The 16,435-nt window shown below is 35.8% G+C and overlaps 1 long non-coding RNA gene across 1 annotated transcript in view; it reads right to left on the bottom strand.

Annotated features, from left to right (window-relative positions):
* Nucleotides 1-1,695: 1,695 nt before the first annotated feature.
* The window catches only part of LOC118204021 (uncharacterized), an 86,342-nt gene continuing 71,602 nt past the window's right edge, over nucleotides 1,696-16,435 (bottom strand). The window contains exons 15-16 of the long non-coding RNA XR_015038753.1: nucleotides 2,162-2,508; nucleotides 1,696-2,002 (exon numbers count right to left, since the gene is read on the bottom strand). This is a non-coding gene — a long non-coding RNA (uncharacterized LOC118204021). The remainder of the gene's footprint in view (nucleotides 2,003-2,161; nucleotides 2,509-16,435) is intronic.

The following is a 16,435-nucleotide window of genomic DNA, read 5'->3' as shown; positions in this document are numbered from 1 at the left end:
GTTGTTTAGTTAGATAAAAGAAGTGCCAAAGCCTTCTTATTTAGGGCTGCGGTGCGCTTCCGGCGCAATTTAAGCTCTGATCAGCTTTAAAGAGAGATTTGTGTGAATAGCTTATCCAAACACCTTCAATGGAATGAGAGATCCCATTCAAGTTCTTTGGTGTCGCAAACTGTGTTTAGTGTGTATTTTGGTACTCCAAAAAGCAGATGTTATATCTGCTCAGTTTAGCTTTTGTTTGGAATGTATAAAAACGTAGGAGCGAAGATAAAAGGACAATAATGTAAAAGCGTGTCACGGTAATTTAATTTCGGGAGGGGGGGGAAGATATGTCTCCTAACATTCAAAATTTAGATGATTTTAAAGAGTAAGAATGCTTTACTTTAGTTAAAACGTGTAGAAATTCTGAAGAAATTCGTAAAAAATTTCATTCATAGAAATCCACAGAGTTCTTTAAATCTTATTTTTATGCAATGGAAATTCGGTGTAGAGGTATAAAATAACGTAAAGTGCAATAAAAATAAAGCTGATAAGATAAAGTTCATTGGAGATATATTTCTGATTATCATGATTTACCCGAACATCAGATAACATTAGACAGCGGATGCTGTTAATAAATGTTTCCTAATAAATGGAAGACCCCAATATGCTTAGAAAGGTAATTTGTTTTAATCATGTACCCCTTGGCCTACACGATATCTGCCAGTTGCGCGAGCTATAGTAAACAAGAAAGTCAGTCGCGCGCCGTGCCATAAAACTGTTCAGCCGTGTATCCGAACTGGCGCAAAATGTATAGCTTCATGACATATATATTTCCGTGTAACGAAAAGAATTGTGAAATAATAAACAATGCTTAGGTACAAATAGTTCATTTTAAGAAGTCTAGGATGTAATCATAATCAATTGATCAGTTGACAAAAATAATCGCATGATGGTATGAGAGTTTGGCATGATGGGTATAAGAGGTTTTTAATTCTTTATACGAAATTATACCTGAAACGTGTGAACGTAACGGAGCTATACGAGGAAGTAACAGATCATCCAGTTTCGTCAAAAACAACTGAAAAAAAAAAAAAAAAAAAAAAAAAAAAAAGCGTTACAATCAAATGAAAAATATTCGATGTAGAATAACTCCAATTGCTTGCTCTGCTTGGCATTTTATACACAAATTCCTCACCACGAGTCAGAGTCGTAGCTTTTGTTTATGGCGCAAATACTTTATCACCAGTCAGACGCGTGATAGGCCGTTATAGGCCAGAGGGTTAACAATATACAAAAGAGCTGGATTTTGTGAAGAATGAATTGAAATATAGGAAAAACGTAAATACTTCGAGTTCATAAAATTAATTTATAATTACTTTCATAAATAAAGCAAGTTAATATATTCTACAAAAATGAAGAGGTTAGAGGCTAAAATTTTAAAACTACGATAAATTTAACTGACGACCTGATTTTTAAACGCCCCAAAAATATCTTGATGAACTTATTTTTAAACGCCCCAAAAATATCTTGATGAACTGATTTTTAAACGCCGCAAAAATATCTTGATGAACTGAATTTTAGACGCCGAGATGAACTGATTTTTAATCGCCAAAAACATATCTTGATGAACTGATTTTTAAACGCCGAGATGAACTGAATTTTAGACGCAAAAAAATATCTTGATGAATATTTAAACATAAACAATAAAGACCCATAACACCGTAAAACAAATTTATTTTTACTTGTACACACCAGATCAACAACATTTGTGTTAGAAATAAACTTCAAAATAAAATCAAAGGTTCACGTACAAAATCTCTGGAGATTGGAAAAATTTTACAAAAGCCCCTTTCCGGGTGGCACCGTTTTCTTCCTAAATTAATCTCCTCTTTCTTTTTTTTCGGGGCTGCTTCCTGTGCCACCCGGATGTTTTCTTATCTTCTTTCTTCCTTATTTACGTACCTATTTTAATTTTCTTCTGTAGGGACTTCCTTTCCTTTCTTTGTTTTTTCTTTCGTTTAACCTGAAACTTACAACAATTTTCTTTATTACACCACCTCCCTTATACTTCTACATTATTCCTTCATTTTTACAATTCAATACTTCTTTCCATACTTATATCTCTAATAGTTAAATGTAAAATAATACATTTAACTATTAGGATTCAATATCACTTACTTACCGAGGATAGATCTTGAGACCGTTCTGTAGAAGCCGAGTGCCTTGCCAACCTCTCTCTGGGGCCCCGGAAGATGATTATTTTCTTAGGTACTTCAACCCAATTCGCTTTTAAAACATTACTTTTTCTTTCGTATTTTCCCTCAGCAATAGGTGCAATTCTTCTTTTTTTTTTTCCCCTAGTTCCCGTCATTACTTTGAACAACAATGCGTTCTATAAAATAACGAACAGATCCTTTTCCTATTCTGATGGATTCTACGCTACCCAAACGAGGTTCCACTTCAAGACCGCTACATACAAGATAAGTTTTTTTTTTTTTTTTTTCCCTCCTTCTTCCAGTCTTCAGCAATCTGAAAAAAAAAATTATGATTAGTTATAAAGTTATAAACGAATATCTAGATTATCTGAAAAGTAAAGTAAAACCGGACCTTCTTCCCTCCCATACTTCAACGCTCAAAAGTACGCAACTAACAACATGTTCCCCAAAGCACACATGCTAAAATGTGAATGTATAACCATGTTTAATTTAGATTTTCAGGATTATTATTTATCCTAAGCCGTCAAATAAAAAGACAAAACTCGCACTTCATTCGTACGCACATAGAGGTGGCGCAAGATCTCAATATACATTTCAGTAACTTCAAACCGCAATCATTCAATTAATAGACAGCGTCATCAAAAATGTAAGGTGTTAACAATTTAATCCGAAGAACATTTGCTTTCATTGTCGAAGCGATTGAAAAAGATTTGGTGACACAGAAAATTCCAATCAAGCGTTCTATTGCTGCATGAAGTTTGACGTTATGCGCGAAAAATCGATAGTTTGTGTCTCACTCCTTCCATCTTCTATAGCTACCCCTTTAACGTGGTACCCTCATCACACTCAGTACAGCCAAGAGGAATGGGAGCTTGCACTGTTTATTAACGACTCCAGGTAAAAACCTGAATTGCAGCTGGAAGAACTGGAAAGAACCAGGAACACGCAACTTGCCTTACCTTGTTCATACAAATCCAGGGAAGCAGTTGCATGGTTTGCAGTGGAATCATATGTAAGGCTTTTTAGGGATGCTATTGGCCCAGACGTTTTGGTAATGACTAATAACGCTGTTCTCAGAATTTCCGGAAACAGAAGATATCTCTCCAGTGGATTGACTAGTCTATTCAACACACTTCAGTCCTAGTAAGCATGCATTGGATAACAAAACTGCACCGAGCCCGATGTCTGTCAGGATCTAAATAGTGCACATTCAGAAGACTGGCGTGGAATTCCAAAACAATTCACTAAACTTTATGACATCAAGGTGTGAAGATCCCATATCTGTCCGAAGTCACCATACCAGATATTAAGTAAAGATTTCTCTGTCGGTTCCTATAAAAACGACTAAAAATTTAATGTTTTCAGATTGATCAATTGGCAAACATGGTGATTTAAATCAAGTACCATGAAACTCCTCATAACCGCCAATATCAAATTAAAGGTACTTTTGAAGATCTAAATTTAAATCAGAAATTCAGGCCTGTGAGATTAAAAAACATGAAATGGGATAAGAAAATAAGCTGGCTACTAATATATTAAAAGGGGCTAAGGAACATGCAAAAAAATCTGTGTTGCGTTTCTGCCACCCGCCATAACAAGTCTTATCCAACCAATAACTTATCCAGAATACAAAGGATGAGCGACCAATTCCATTTTTGCTCCTTGATGTACGAAAATTGAAGAAGGAATTTTATCTCGGCTGTAATAAAAGACCTTCGTAAATTACTCGGCATAGACAAAACCCAAACGACTCCTTTACACCCACAGCCACGGTAGAGAGGTTTAATCTAACTACCTTTAGTAACTACTCCCTAATTGTTTCCAGAAATCAACAGGACTAGGACCATACTGGCCCACCGTGGTGCTATTTCGATTCCAGACGCTCTCCGTCAGCTATTTGATTTATTGTTTGATTGCCCTTCGGATCGCCTGAGGTGCCATTCTCCAGGCACGGTTTCAAATGATGCATAATTTTGCTCGACAGCAAGTCAGCTTGGTGACGGAGAAGATGAAGGCCCAGTTCGACACGAGAACTAGAGTACATTAATTTAACAAAAATGACAAAGTGTGGTTATGGAATCCGATTCGAAAGAAAGGAGTTCCTCCTAAACTACAGTCACCCTGGGACGGTCCCTACACAATCCTGAACAGGTAAACAAGTAAAAGTGAATGGGAGCAAAAAAACTTCACTACAGAATCAAACAAGTATTGCCCCAATACACTAACTAGCTAGAGTATGATATAATTGAACCGACTATATGCTATATCTAAGTAATACTGAAGTCATACATCGGAATTGTTACATTTAAATATAAGAAGATAATAACATGAAATTACATACGAAGTTACATAAATTACACACTGTTTAGAATACTCATTAAAATATTGGATTACGTAAATATAGTAGAGCTGATATTTTGGAGATCGTTGTATGGGAAATTTTGCATTTTTATGGAAGTATATACGCGATTTGATTTTGCTAATATGTTGGGAGTCGGAATCTTGTTATATGGCATTTGTTACAGGTAATCAGATCTGACCTCAGATCTTTCAGTCATAAGTCATAGGCTCATGGTCTCAGCTTAATAAGTTAGGTATTTTGGAGCAGTATGGAAATTGTTACTCTAGCACGGAGTAAATTATTGGTGTGTGACCTAGACATTGCTCTTTCGTTTCGGCTTTATCGTTTTCGGATACGACTTGTGCTTCGGCATAGGTCCAGTCCTAAAGCACCGAGCTTTTTGTGTACTTAACATGATTTTTGGATATAGGTTGTGTTGAGCTATCAGCAGTCTTTTAAAGGGTTCTTTTTTTATTTTCCCCCCTCCAAAATGGCAGATTATGAACAGTTACAGCAAAAGACAAGGACGTAGAATATAACATCATAATGAAAAAAAAAAAAAAAAAAAACCACCCAGCTGTAACAGAGTCCATTAATCTAACATATCTCTTGCCTCCCAGTTCCCAGTAACGCGCGCCGAGAAAAGTCTTGAGCAGAGCAGGACAGTGGGATAGATGTGCGGCATCCATCACCTCTCTAGAGCTGCACGGAGTGCATATTGGAGAAGGAACAATATTGAATCTATGAAAATGATATTGTAGGCAGTCATGTCCGGTGACAAGGTGGAATTCAGCGACCGCTCTACGCCTTGGGCCATTACACAAATTCGGGATAGCATTCTTCCACGACCTATGAGAAACACGATGATAGAGATCTTCCTGAGCACGCACTTTGATAGATCTTTTAATAAGGCTCCTAACAGTATGGAAAGGCAAAGGACGAGAAATATTCTGCATGATTAAAGCACCCTTTTTTGCCAAGAAGTCGGCTTTCTGGTTACCTGGAATCCCACAGTGGGTAGGAACCCACTGGAGGACTATAGTTTTCTCAAGTGAAGCAGGGTTTGTAGATAATGTCGACAATCCAATATATCCTGTGATGTGGGATTTTTATCTGAAACGATAACCAACAGAGCAGCTCGGGAATCACTGAGTATAACAGCTCTTGTGAATTTTTCCAAGTGGCATGGTAGCTGGTACAGAGCAGTGCGAATCGCAGCAATTTAACCGTCAAACGCAGTACCTCGCCCCACAGGGATGTAAAAAGAGAAAATTTCCAGTCTTTTAAAGTTAGAATCTAGATTGGTGGGTTTCCGAATGTGTGAGACGGCAGAAGCATAGATAATGGTCTGCATCTCCTTTGACTCCACACACGCCATTGTCGCTATTGGAGAGGTTCCTTTTCAGAAAATAATCTGGATATGGGACATGACCGGTGAGATAATAAGTTAGGAATGGCTTGCAGCTTCTAATTTCTGTGCCGATGTTTGGAAAGAACCAAGCTGAACGGCAACGTAGTTCGGATCCATATGTCATCAGATTCTAAGTATAAATGGTTCATTACAAGAGGCTAGTTCCTTACTATGGCCATAGTGTATATAATGTAAATAGATCATGGTCCTTCAGGTATATAAATTTGTAAATGTATGCATTTATTTATTGACTTGGTGTTTGATTTGTTGTACGTTATTTACTGAAATTATTATTTTAGTATTGCGTTGGTGTTCAGTTATTGATTTTCCTTAGTTGTAATTATGGCTACCTGTCCGGGAATCTCACTGCCCGAGATATGCAGTCTTTCGGAAGGGGAAATGCTATGAATTTTGTACATAGGGTAAATAATTTTAATGAACCTATGCGTAAATTGTAGTACCACCTGTAAAATGTGACATGAAAGGCGTCAGAGGGCGAAGCATCGTCACAAAAACAGGGCTACAAAGGTAAGTCCAATTTAGCATCGTTAACATTATAACGTTTAGCTGCCTTGCCAAACTGGCGAAATAGCACGAAGCTGGGGTATTGTCGCCAAGCTTAGCGACATTTTGGTCCGATTCTTGTGTAACTGTAACTATTTCGATCTCTGTGTAACTCTTAACTGTCTAAACCTTCTAGCAATTTCAAGAACTCGAAGGCACTGGGAATTTTTGAGCGGACAGGGAAAAGCTATATAAAATTGGAGGAAGCATTAGTTTTTCAATTTAGTTTAGAGTTTAGCTCAGATCACTCTGCGAGCTTGTAATATTAGCGGTCATAAAAGTCGCTTGCAATCTTAATGATAATAGTGGGATTTACTTTTGTAGTATTATTTTCTCTATTTAAATTTTATTTCGCTAAATGAGCAGAAAAATCTGAAGTTCCAGAACTTTAAATAGCTTTTGAAAAGCTATCGAGCTATCATCGGTGCGCACATAATAATATAAAGAAGAGTGTCCTTTTGTTTGTAAGTCATACAAATCTATAATTTTATTCAGTATTTCATATTTGTACATGGCTGAATTTAGTTGCCCAACATGTTTGATAAGCGAGAGCTGTAAGGTCAGTCAAGGACATGTTGAAGACATTGTTGGAAAGTCATGCTGTATGTGGCGGAGCACTGTCCTGTCGGAAAACACAACTTGGACTATCAGCTAGCACAAGCAGTACGATCGACTGCAAAATTTCATCAACACACCTTTCAGCAGTCAGAATACCTCGCAGCGTGACTAATGGTGAACGGCTGTCTCATCTGATCGCTCCTCAGACTATAACACTCTATATTCTGCTTGGTTACATTGGACCGCTCACCTCTTCGTCTTCGGACACGTACACAGCGGTCATCAGGCATTGACAAAAAAGTGGGATTCATCACTGAATATCACTTTCTCCGATCGGACACTATCCAGCTTGAGCGACAGCGGCACTGCTCTGCACTATGCAAACGATACTGCTTACGCTAGAATGTCAATGGTAAGCATCTTAATAGACGTCAAGATCTTAACCCAGCTTGTAGTCTCCTGCGAATCGTATCCCTGGATATTCCAGAATCCATGCGAGTAGGCAAATGGCATTTAATCGGCGATAGCATAACATGACATAACATCGACCACGTCACTTTGACCAATATTCAGATCCGTTTATTCAGCCAACCTGCCTCTTTTAGCCCTATGATTGCGACCCTTCTCAAAGTATGACAAATGTTTGTAATGTCATCGAGTACGTATCAAACGCATCTTTCATTGCAATGCCACATTACAAATTTATTACAATCTATCCAAGCCGTCAGCATATCAGAGGTTGTAAATGCTCGTCCCTCATCACACCTGCCCTTTAACATTCTAACAGCTGTAAACTTCAGACGCGCACTGTATCGCTCCACAATTCTGAGTGTGCTGCAAGTTTAATCATTTAACTTAATTTAACAAACCACATTTGCATGCTGTGTTTCGAATTTCTGGCTCCGTTTTTCCTCGATTGCTTTTTTTTCCAACAGTTTTATGTTTACAATGTTCCCACTGAATATAAAGACAAGAGTATTTTTCGCTCGCTATGTATTTTCTTTTATAAGAGATGACGCATAATTCCATGAAGCAGATCATGAGACTATGGAAGTTTCCTGTATCGTAGCTCTCGAGATAACAAACCAGGGGGAAAGAATACAGAAACTGAGGAAAATTTAATCCAGCCATGCGACCTGAAGATTGATAGATTGAGGATGAGGTGCAGTTCCTGGTGCATAACCTGAAAGATTATATATGCCGAATAGACGTAGAGATACTAGGTTAATTTGAAGCAGGAAGAAGGGAAAAATGAGCAGTGCCCTTGCCGGGACTCGAACCACGGACCTCTCATACGCGCTGAGTGAGCTGCCCATTACGCTACGAAGGCATGCTAAGTGGGAGAAATACCTTATATACTTCCCCCTTTTAAAGGGCGCCTGGAGATCAAGGAACACAATCGCCAATTTCTGGTGGCGGAGAATCATCATCCACCACCTTTTTTAGTGCGGGTGCCACTGCAGAGACAATAGGTAATTTTTGAAAGTAGGAGAGATGAAAAATGAGCAATGCCCTCGCCGAGGCTCGAACCACAGACCTTTCGAATACGCACCGAAGAATTGAGGAATGAAATGGTATAAAACCTGCACCAGTTTCATTATTAGACAATACAGATCAAGGAACGATGAGCGGTATAGTCATGGGTATCAAAATGTTGTACAAAAGACGAAGGCCATTTGGCTTATTCTTCATTTCAAGATGATGACAGTCGTAGAATAAGGTTAGTTGTATGTGCACTGCTTCCATCTGTGTTGATATATCTTTGCGAATCACACGTTTTAAACGGAATTAGATATAACTAGCTTGCAAATGAAAATGAAGCAGCCAAGTAGACTGGAGGTTAAACATAACCTATGCCTACTACGCTGTCTCAGATTTGGTAAGAAAACAATAATTGCAATTTTCCATTAATTTATCCAAAAATTAAAAAAATAAATAAAGCAAATGCAAACATAAACATAAATAAGAATCTCATCATCCTGCTTTGAGGCTGCAGCAAAGTTGATAGGCACAGGCATTTTGTTGTTGTTATCAGATGTAAAAACCAACTGCAAACGAAAAGTTACGGAAGCCTTTAAAATCACTCAAATGAAATGCAAGTTCTCCAGATGAATGAATACGATAATTTTAAAGAATAACAGCTATTTTATTCAAGTAAAATGCAGCCTTAAATTAGCATTGCAAACATAAACATCATTAGAATAAGCTGAGAACACTGCGTTTTCTAAACATTGCGTAAAAAGGGGGGGGGAAACTTTTCTTAAGAAATAACAATAATCGTTGCCATTCAACCAAAAAAAAAAAAAAAAACCTGAAGTTGCCCAATTTCGCGCTTTAGGAGGAATTCCGCGTCAACCGACAGACTTGCTCTAGCAATATGTTTGTAATCGACATAACTTGGCAAACTGCCAGTTTTCAAAAGGCCTGCCATTCGACGCTCTATAAGATCTTTAATGCGTGTCTTAAATTGAAACATTGCATTGCTTACCTAATTTCCTGATTTAAATGCAGTGTATACTTATTAATAATTTTAATTTAATGTTTAGTAATATCTGTAACTGTGTAATTTATAATACATGGAAATTACATGAAGCTCTCGTGATTTGTAATTCACAAAGTGAAAATATTCATAAACATTTGCATTGTTGAAATAAATAAAATATTTTTCTTACACCATGTGTGACATATTTTGGTATGGAATAATTGTTTGCATGCCCATTTGCAACCAAGTCTTCATTAACTTTTTGACTACTAAGGAATATGTACGTCCCATTAAAAGCTTAATGACTGCTAAGATAAAAAGTACTTAGAATCTTCTCACAGTTGGGGATCGTCTTCCAATAGTTGGAAAATCGAGACGCCGCCGTGTTCATTATACACAAATGAACGTAGCGAAAAGAACAAATATGAGCTGCCCAATGTGTAATGTTGGGTTATGCAAAGAATGATTTTTACCCTGTATCATAGGATGTAAATCTATTTCATATAACAATGTTTTCCTGAATAATAGGTGTGCTTACAGTAAGTCGATCGCTACGTGTGGGACATACGTATCTTACCGTTAACTACGGCTGGGACATACGTGTCCCAGCCTTTGGCTTGAAAACCATTTGTCAAAAAAATCCCAAATGCTAAATTTACCTTCGTTATCACATATTTTGTCCACTTTGATAGAAAACGAGGCAAAAACAAATTTTTTTAAATTTGTAGTCAAAGTAAGTGAAACACCCAGCATATAAATTCTGACATGCTTAAACTCAAATTATATGATTTGATGAATCTTAGTTAATCACTGCTTAGTTTTCTTTTGCATGAAATATTATGAAGCAAATTTTTAATTTTCGTAGGTTGTACTAATACTGTCTCATTTGAGGACTGAATACAGCTTCTCTAACGGCAGGAAACAGAGATCAGCAAATTTGACGGAAATGGTGGCCATGGCCTTCTATCAACTAAGTGAGATTAGATAGCAACATGTTCGTGACGCGTCTCGCATTCGAATATCGAGTGGCACACTGTGAACCGAAATAATATGGAACTTGAAAATAAATTTCAGTAATTACTGTTGCCAAAGCTTTATTTTAATTTTCCATTATTTCTTCCCAGAGTGTCAGAATTGTTGGATTACACAGCAGACAAACTGACAGGTAACAAAATGTACGCACTTTGTCATGGACTGAATGTACAAAGATGAAGGAAATGTCATGTTGACCGTGGTGAATAAAAAGTTTTTGTGGACTCGAATCCATTATTTCGTTACAGAAAAATATATGTATAAAGAAATAAATGTATGGAAAAAAAATTGGTATGTCATTTCAGAAAAAGTCCGATTTTGTGTCAAAATTACTATATTAAATTCTGACATGCTTAAACTGAAATTATATGATTGAATGAATCTTAGTTAACCGCTGCTTAGTTTTCTTTTACATGAAATATTATGAAGCAAATTTTTATTTTTCGTAGGTTGTAGTACGGTTGAACAATGCTATGTATAAATGTAATACGTATCTTAAATTGCGCTTTCGAGACATGAAAACCGCAAGTTGAATTTCGTCAATTGGCCCAGTAGAAGGAGAGCTATAGAACTGCGATCTTTTTTTTTGTAGTGTACATGCCATGCATCTTCAAGAGACAAAACTTACTTGTCTTGAAATAGAAATCTGCATAATTTCTAAACTTATTTCATCATTAAATTTGAAGAATGAATAAGATGCATTTAAATGTATAATAATAATAAAGTTAGGCATATGTGTGGATAGCACTTGTGGCACATTCACGAGTCCTTATGATTTTCATTTAACCACATTATTAATCATAAATATATTTGATTCTGGATGTTCTGCTGCATTTTGTATAACAAAGAGAATTAATTACTCTGCCATCAGGTTATTTTTAATTCTACTACAAGTAAGTGTGTCTAAGTCTACTTCAAAACTTGTAAAACAAGAAAACCACCAAACAAAAAAGTTAAATTGCAAAGATATTTTTTCAATAAAGAAACAAATACCTGTATAGTAAGTACCATTACAAAATCCTACTGATGCGGAAAAGTAGTTAATAATTGAATGGTCTCCAGTCTTCTGACTGTGAAGCTGTCAATATTCATTCGGATTTTGATCATTCATATGGAGGTGATTTATAAGTAGTGATATTATTATTCACATAAGAGCAAATATATTGATTTGATTTTAAAATTGGACCTGCTATTAAGTCCCAATGGCCCTTGTTTCCGAGATTGTCTGTTTTTAAATAGCTTTCTGGAAATAAGTGCTTCTAGGACATTTACAGAACAATTTTTTTAATAAAAATTATAAAACACTGACAAGTTTGCTGTCCAAGTTATCATATTGAAATTAAAAATTTTCTTGTATTTATGCAATTAGTTTACATGCACAAAGTTAAGCAAGTTGAAATATGAGTAATTTTAATCTTACTCATATTTCAACTTGCTTAACTTTGTGCATGTACTTTAGCAATTATTATTTATGACAATTTTCCATGGATGTTAAGTTTTGCTTTCAGCTGTATTGCCATGTAAAGATCTTTTCCACTTTAAGAGTCATCGATTTTTAATCTCAAGCAAAGTATTGTTTACAAACTCTTGTGTCTTTATTACTTGAAGAGCGATGTTATTTCTGTTCTGAATGTTTCTAGATCAAATCGCTTTGAATTAGAAATGCATTTAAGTGACTTGTTCTTTGATCACCTCCCATTTAATGAAAAAATCTTCGCTAAATAATTTGAAAGTTTACAAATTTGGGATTCCATATATCGTATATACCCGTGTATGACTGCTGGGAATCTGACTGCTGAGTCAACAATATTAAAGAAGGGGGGGGAAAAAAAAATCAAAGTTTGATGAAGGGGTTTGACTTATATGTGGACCCCTAAAAAAAGAAAAGATCCGCCGCCGATCAATGACACGTTTTTGGCAAAATTTATCATTAAATATATCATTCATATGAAAAAAACACAAAATTTTTATTCTTTGTTTATCTCTTAGTTTTTAGCCCAAAGGGAATTAGCCCAGAAAGGCTATTAATTTTGTTTTGGCATTTTGCGTTTGAAAACTTTAAATGTCGGTTCACTTTTCAAATTGGTCCCACCCAATATTATCGCCCTGTGTTATATTTAAAGAAATTAAATAATGAAGAATCTGCATAAATGTATGTATGTTTCTTGCATTGTGATAAAACCACCAGAGCCATCCAATTTTGAATAATGTAATCTTTCATCGAATATGGGCACGTTTAAGCCCTAATTTGGAATCTGAAATTTGTTTTATTATGGATTTCATATTTTGAAATTTTTGGATTATTTGGGCCTTCATCAGGTCAAGATCCCTCATGTGTAACTGCTGAAGACGGCGATCTTGGTTTGGTTTATGAGATTACGGCAAAGCCTTGAGAAGCCTGCCTAAGGAGAAGAACACCTTCGTGGAGGACTTTCTAAGGGAAACTGGTTCGTATACACTTTACACATGAGGAAGAGACCGAAAACGCCCATGCAGCCAGCCCATTTTGCGGGATTCGAACCTCGGACCTAACTACCAGTGTTCAGCTACTTTACCACTCGGTCGCTGGTGGGCCCAGACGTCGATCTTAACTGGGCGCATTGAAGCAAAGCAAGAAAACCTGCAAAAGGAGATTCAATGCTAAATCAAACTGTACAAAATCGCCATTTGTATACATGTAGACCTACATTTTTTTAAAGAAGGAAACCGGGCCAGTAAAGATTCTATATACTATACGTAGTAGAGTGGCATCAGTTCACTTCTTAGACAAATTAATATTATGTTTCGAGCCCGAAGATTATCGTATCTTCATATCGTTTTCCTCCTCCAAAAGACACACATCTTACATGAGCTTACACATGAGCTTAAGTGTTATAGCACAGTTATTTTCTTTATGGGACTGCAAGTTGTAGAAAGGGTGAGAGATGAAATGTAGACATGGTGAAGGGGGAAATACTTCGGATTTTGTAACTGGGTTTCAGGCAAATAGATTTAACCTTAATAATAGACCTCAGGCGATCTGTGCAACAAAAAATGTTGCATAATGAATATTTTTGCATTAACTCAGCAAACTAGACTTAAGACTAATGCGAAAAAAAGTGACACATGTTTCATTTTCAGATAAAACCGATATTTTTCACTATAAAAATACAACTACTTTTGCTGTTTAAAATCGCGAAAAATTTCTGGATGGAAAAGATGCGCGTCATTCTGTAAGGCACTGAAATTCCGTAACCGAAGCATGAATTTATTTAAAAAAAATTTTTTAAACCTAAGAACCTATTCGCTATGGGTGCTAGATACATATAAAATACTTATCACAACACTAGCACTCTCGGGAGACAATAATTACGAACCTGGTGGTTCCAGAACACTGGGGAAAGATTGTTTTATAGCAGGGTTTCTTAAACTTTTTTTTCACTCACGACCCCTTTTTATCACAGATTTTTTTCGCGACCCATTTTGTGGGACCCCATAAATCAAAGACACACGTGAGTGAAACTGTCAATTTTTTCACTTATACTATTGCAGTTTTAGGTCATGAACTTTAATTTCTAATTTTAAGACATAGAACAATGTGAACATTTTAAATAAGTAACCGACGAAATGACAACATCACATGCAAAGCAAGTAAAAGGAACGTTTATAGAAAGAATGCATCGAAGCGTTTTCGTTTTTTTTCTTTGTCTGTATTGTCTTATCTTTATCTATTTTCAGATACATTGTGTCAAAATATTTGGTAATTGTAAAATTATCATAATAAGTTAAAGAAATATCAAAACTGCTAAAAGTTTTGGCGACCTACAGTTTAAAAAACCCTGTTTTATACGGATGGACAAAGGGGAGGGGCCCAGTCTGGTGGTATCGGTAGTGGCAGGGCCGTTCCTAGGCCATTGGCTGCCTGCGTACTTTCCGAAGATTGTCGCCCCCAAATTTAAAAAAAAAAAAAAAAAAAAATTGCTCAGTGATGAATTAAATTTTTATTTCATATTCATTAAGTACTTACATGTGACAAATGGTATAAAAAGTACTTACACATGACAAGTATAATGAATTTAAAATATTTAGTCATGGTACCGCGAGAGTCCAGCTGCCGTGTAGTTTACGCGCTGAACCCCCGCTAAGAACTGCCCTGGGTAGCGGGCATGGCTTGCCATTTGTTCCGAATTCCATGTAATCCCACGGTATCAGCAGCGGTGCAGAGACCCTTCCGTTGTTTAACACCGTAATTCTGCGTCATTCCTTCAGTGCGGGCCTGCCCGCATAGAACTGGCAGGAACATTTTGACGGACACACTTTGACAGATCCACCTCCCGCCCAATACTGAGGTTATAATTTGCGGTCAGACTTGGTTGTGTAGATACCTTAGATAGCCATAGCAGCTGTACATAAACATACCTATAAAACTCAAAGAAATAATTGTATTTATTTGAGCAAAATTCCTATGCGTCAAATAATTCGGTTGAGCCGTTTTATTTTACATTAATTTTCATTTTAGTAATTAAATTATATTGAGTTTTAATGAAATTTCATTCTAAAAGTACAAATGTCTCACATCACTTATTCTGGTAAATTAAACGTGAAATCGCATGAACTATAAAAACACCATTAAATATTAAAGATGACCCTCCCTTTCTCGTAAATTAAATACAATTTACATCCTATTTAATTATTATAATGATATTATGAAGTAATTTCTCACAAGGAAGGTCTTCCAATCTTGATTTCTCAATTTTTCTGAAAAAAATGCTTATGAATATAACATTTATAATTACATAACAGTAAAAAAAAAACTAACTGCTAATACTCTAAATGATAAACAAAAAATTACAAAGAATAACGAGATTTGAAGACTCAGCGCTCTTTTATTTTATTCTCTTCTAGCAAATTTTAAACCTTTCAAAACGCAGGTTTAAAAAATCATCTCCAAATTGATCGATTCATGTAGAAAAAGTACCAAAAAAATCTGAAAGGTTTCAGATTTTAAATTACGTCTAAATGAGCTTTTTTCAATGTTTTGTGTGTTACCTTTATTTATTAAATATTATAATCTACGTACTCAAAATATAAATCTCAGTTCAACAGCACTATCGCAATTTAATTTTAAACTGAGCATATCTTTAGAATTTCCGATACAGAGTCTTGCACGCTGGAGCAATGGCAACACTCTACGAAAAATAAAATTTTTCGTAGAGTGTTGCCATTGCTCGCTCTGAAATCGTCTAGTTTTTTTAATCAAATGCTCGTTGGAAATGTTACAAAATATGAAATCGATAATAAAACAAATTTCAAATTTAAATTAGGGCTTCCACATGCCCATCTTCTATGGAAAATTATGTTACTCAAATTTGGATGGCTCTAGGTATTGTTTTATCACAGTGCGAGAAACATACATCGACTTATGCAGATTCTTCATTATTTAATTTCTTTACATATATGACAGGGATATAATATAGGGTGGCAACGATTTGAAAAGTGTTAAAGTTTTTGGCGCAAAATCCCAAAACGAAATTAATCGTCCTTCAGGGCAAATTGCCCCGTTAGACTAAAAAACAGATTTATTCTGGCAGTCAGTTCATAAAAAATAAAAGATTTAAGAGAAGTGATGAAAATGTAATCCTTGAAAAATTAAATCAATATACTAGAAAATCTGGAGTTACTTTACTGTGGAAAAGATGACTCATATTTTGTCATTTTACCACTACTACTACGATTCGTAATAATAAATATTGTAATAATGGATTAAATGTATAACTCAAAAGAAAATGCAGTAAAAATATTTATCAAAATAGTAATCTGTTTCACACCGGTTGGTAGTTAGGGAGCTAAATGAAATTACAAAAGTTTCATAA

The sequence above is a fragment of the Stegodyphus dumicola genome, chromosome X1 (assembly GCF_044657685.1).
Source record: "Stegodyphus dumicola isolate Sdum_Otavi_A_Nest chromosome X1, ASM4465768v1".
In the NCBI taxonomy this organism is placed as follows: Eukaryota; Metazoa; Arthropoda; class Arachnida; order Araneae; family Eresidae; genus Stegodyphus; species Stegodyphus dumicola.
The sequence above is the reverse complement of the archived record's forward strand: the minus strand, read 5'-3'. Positions and strand labels throughout refer to the sequence as shown.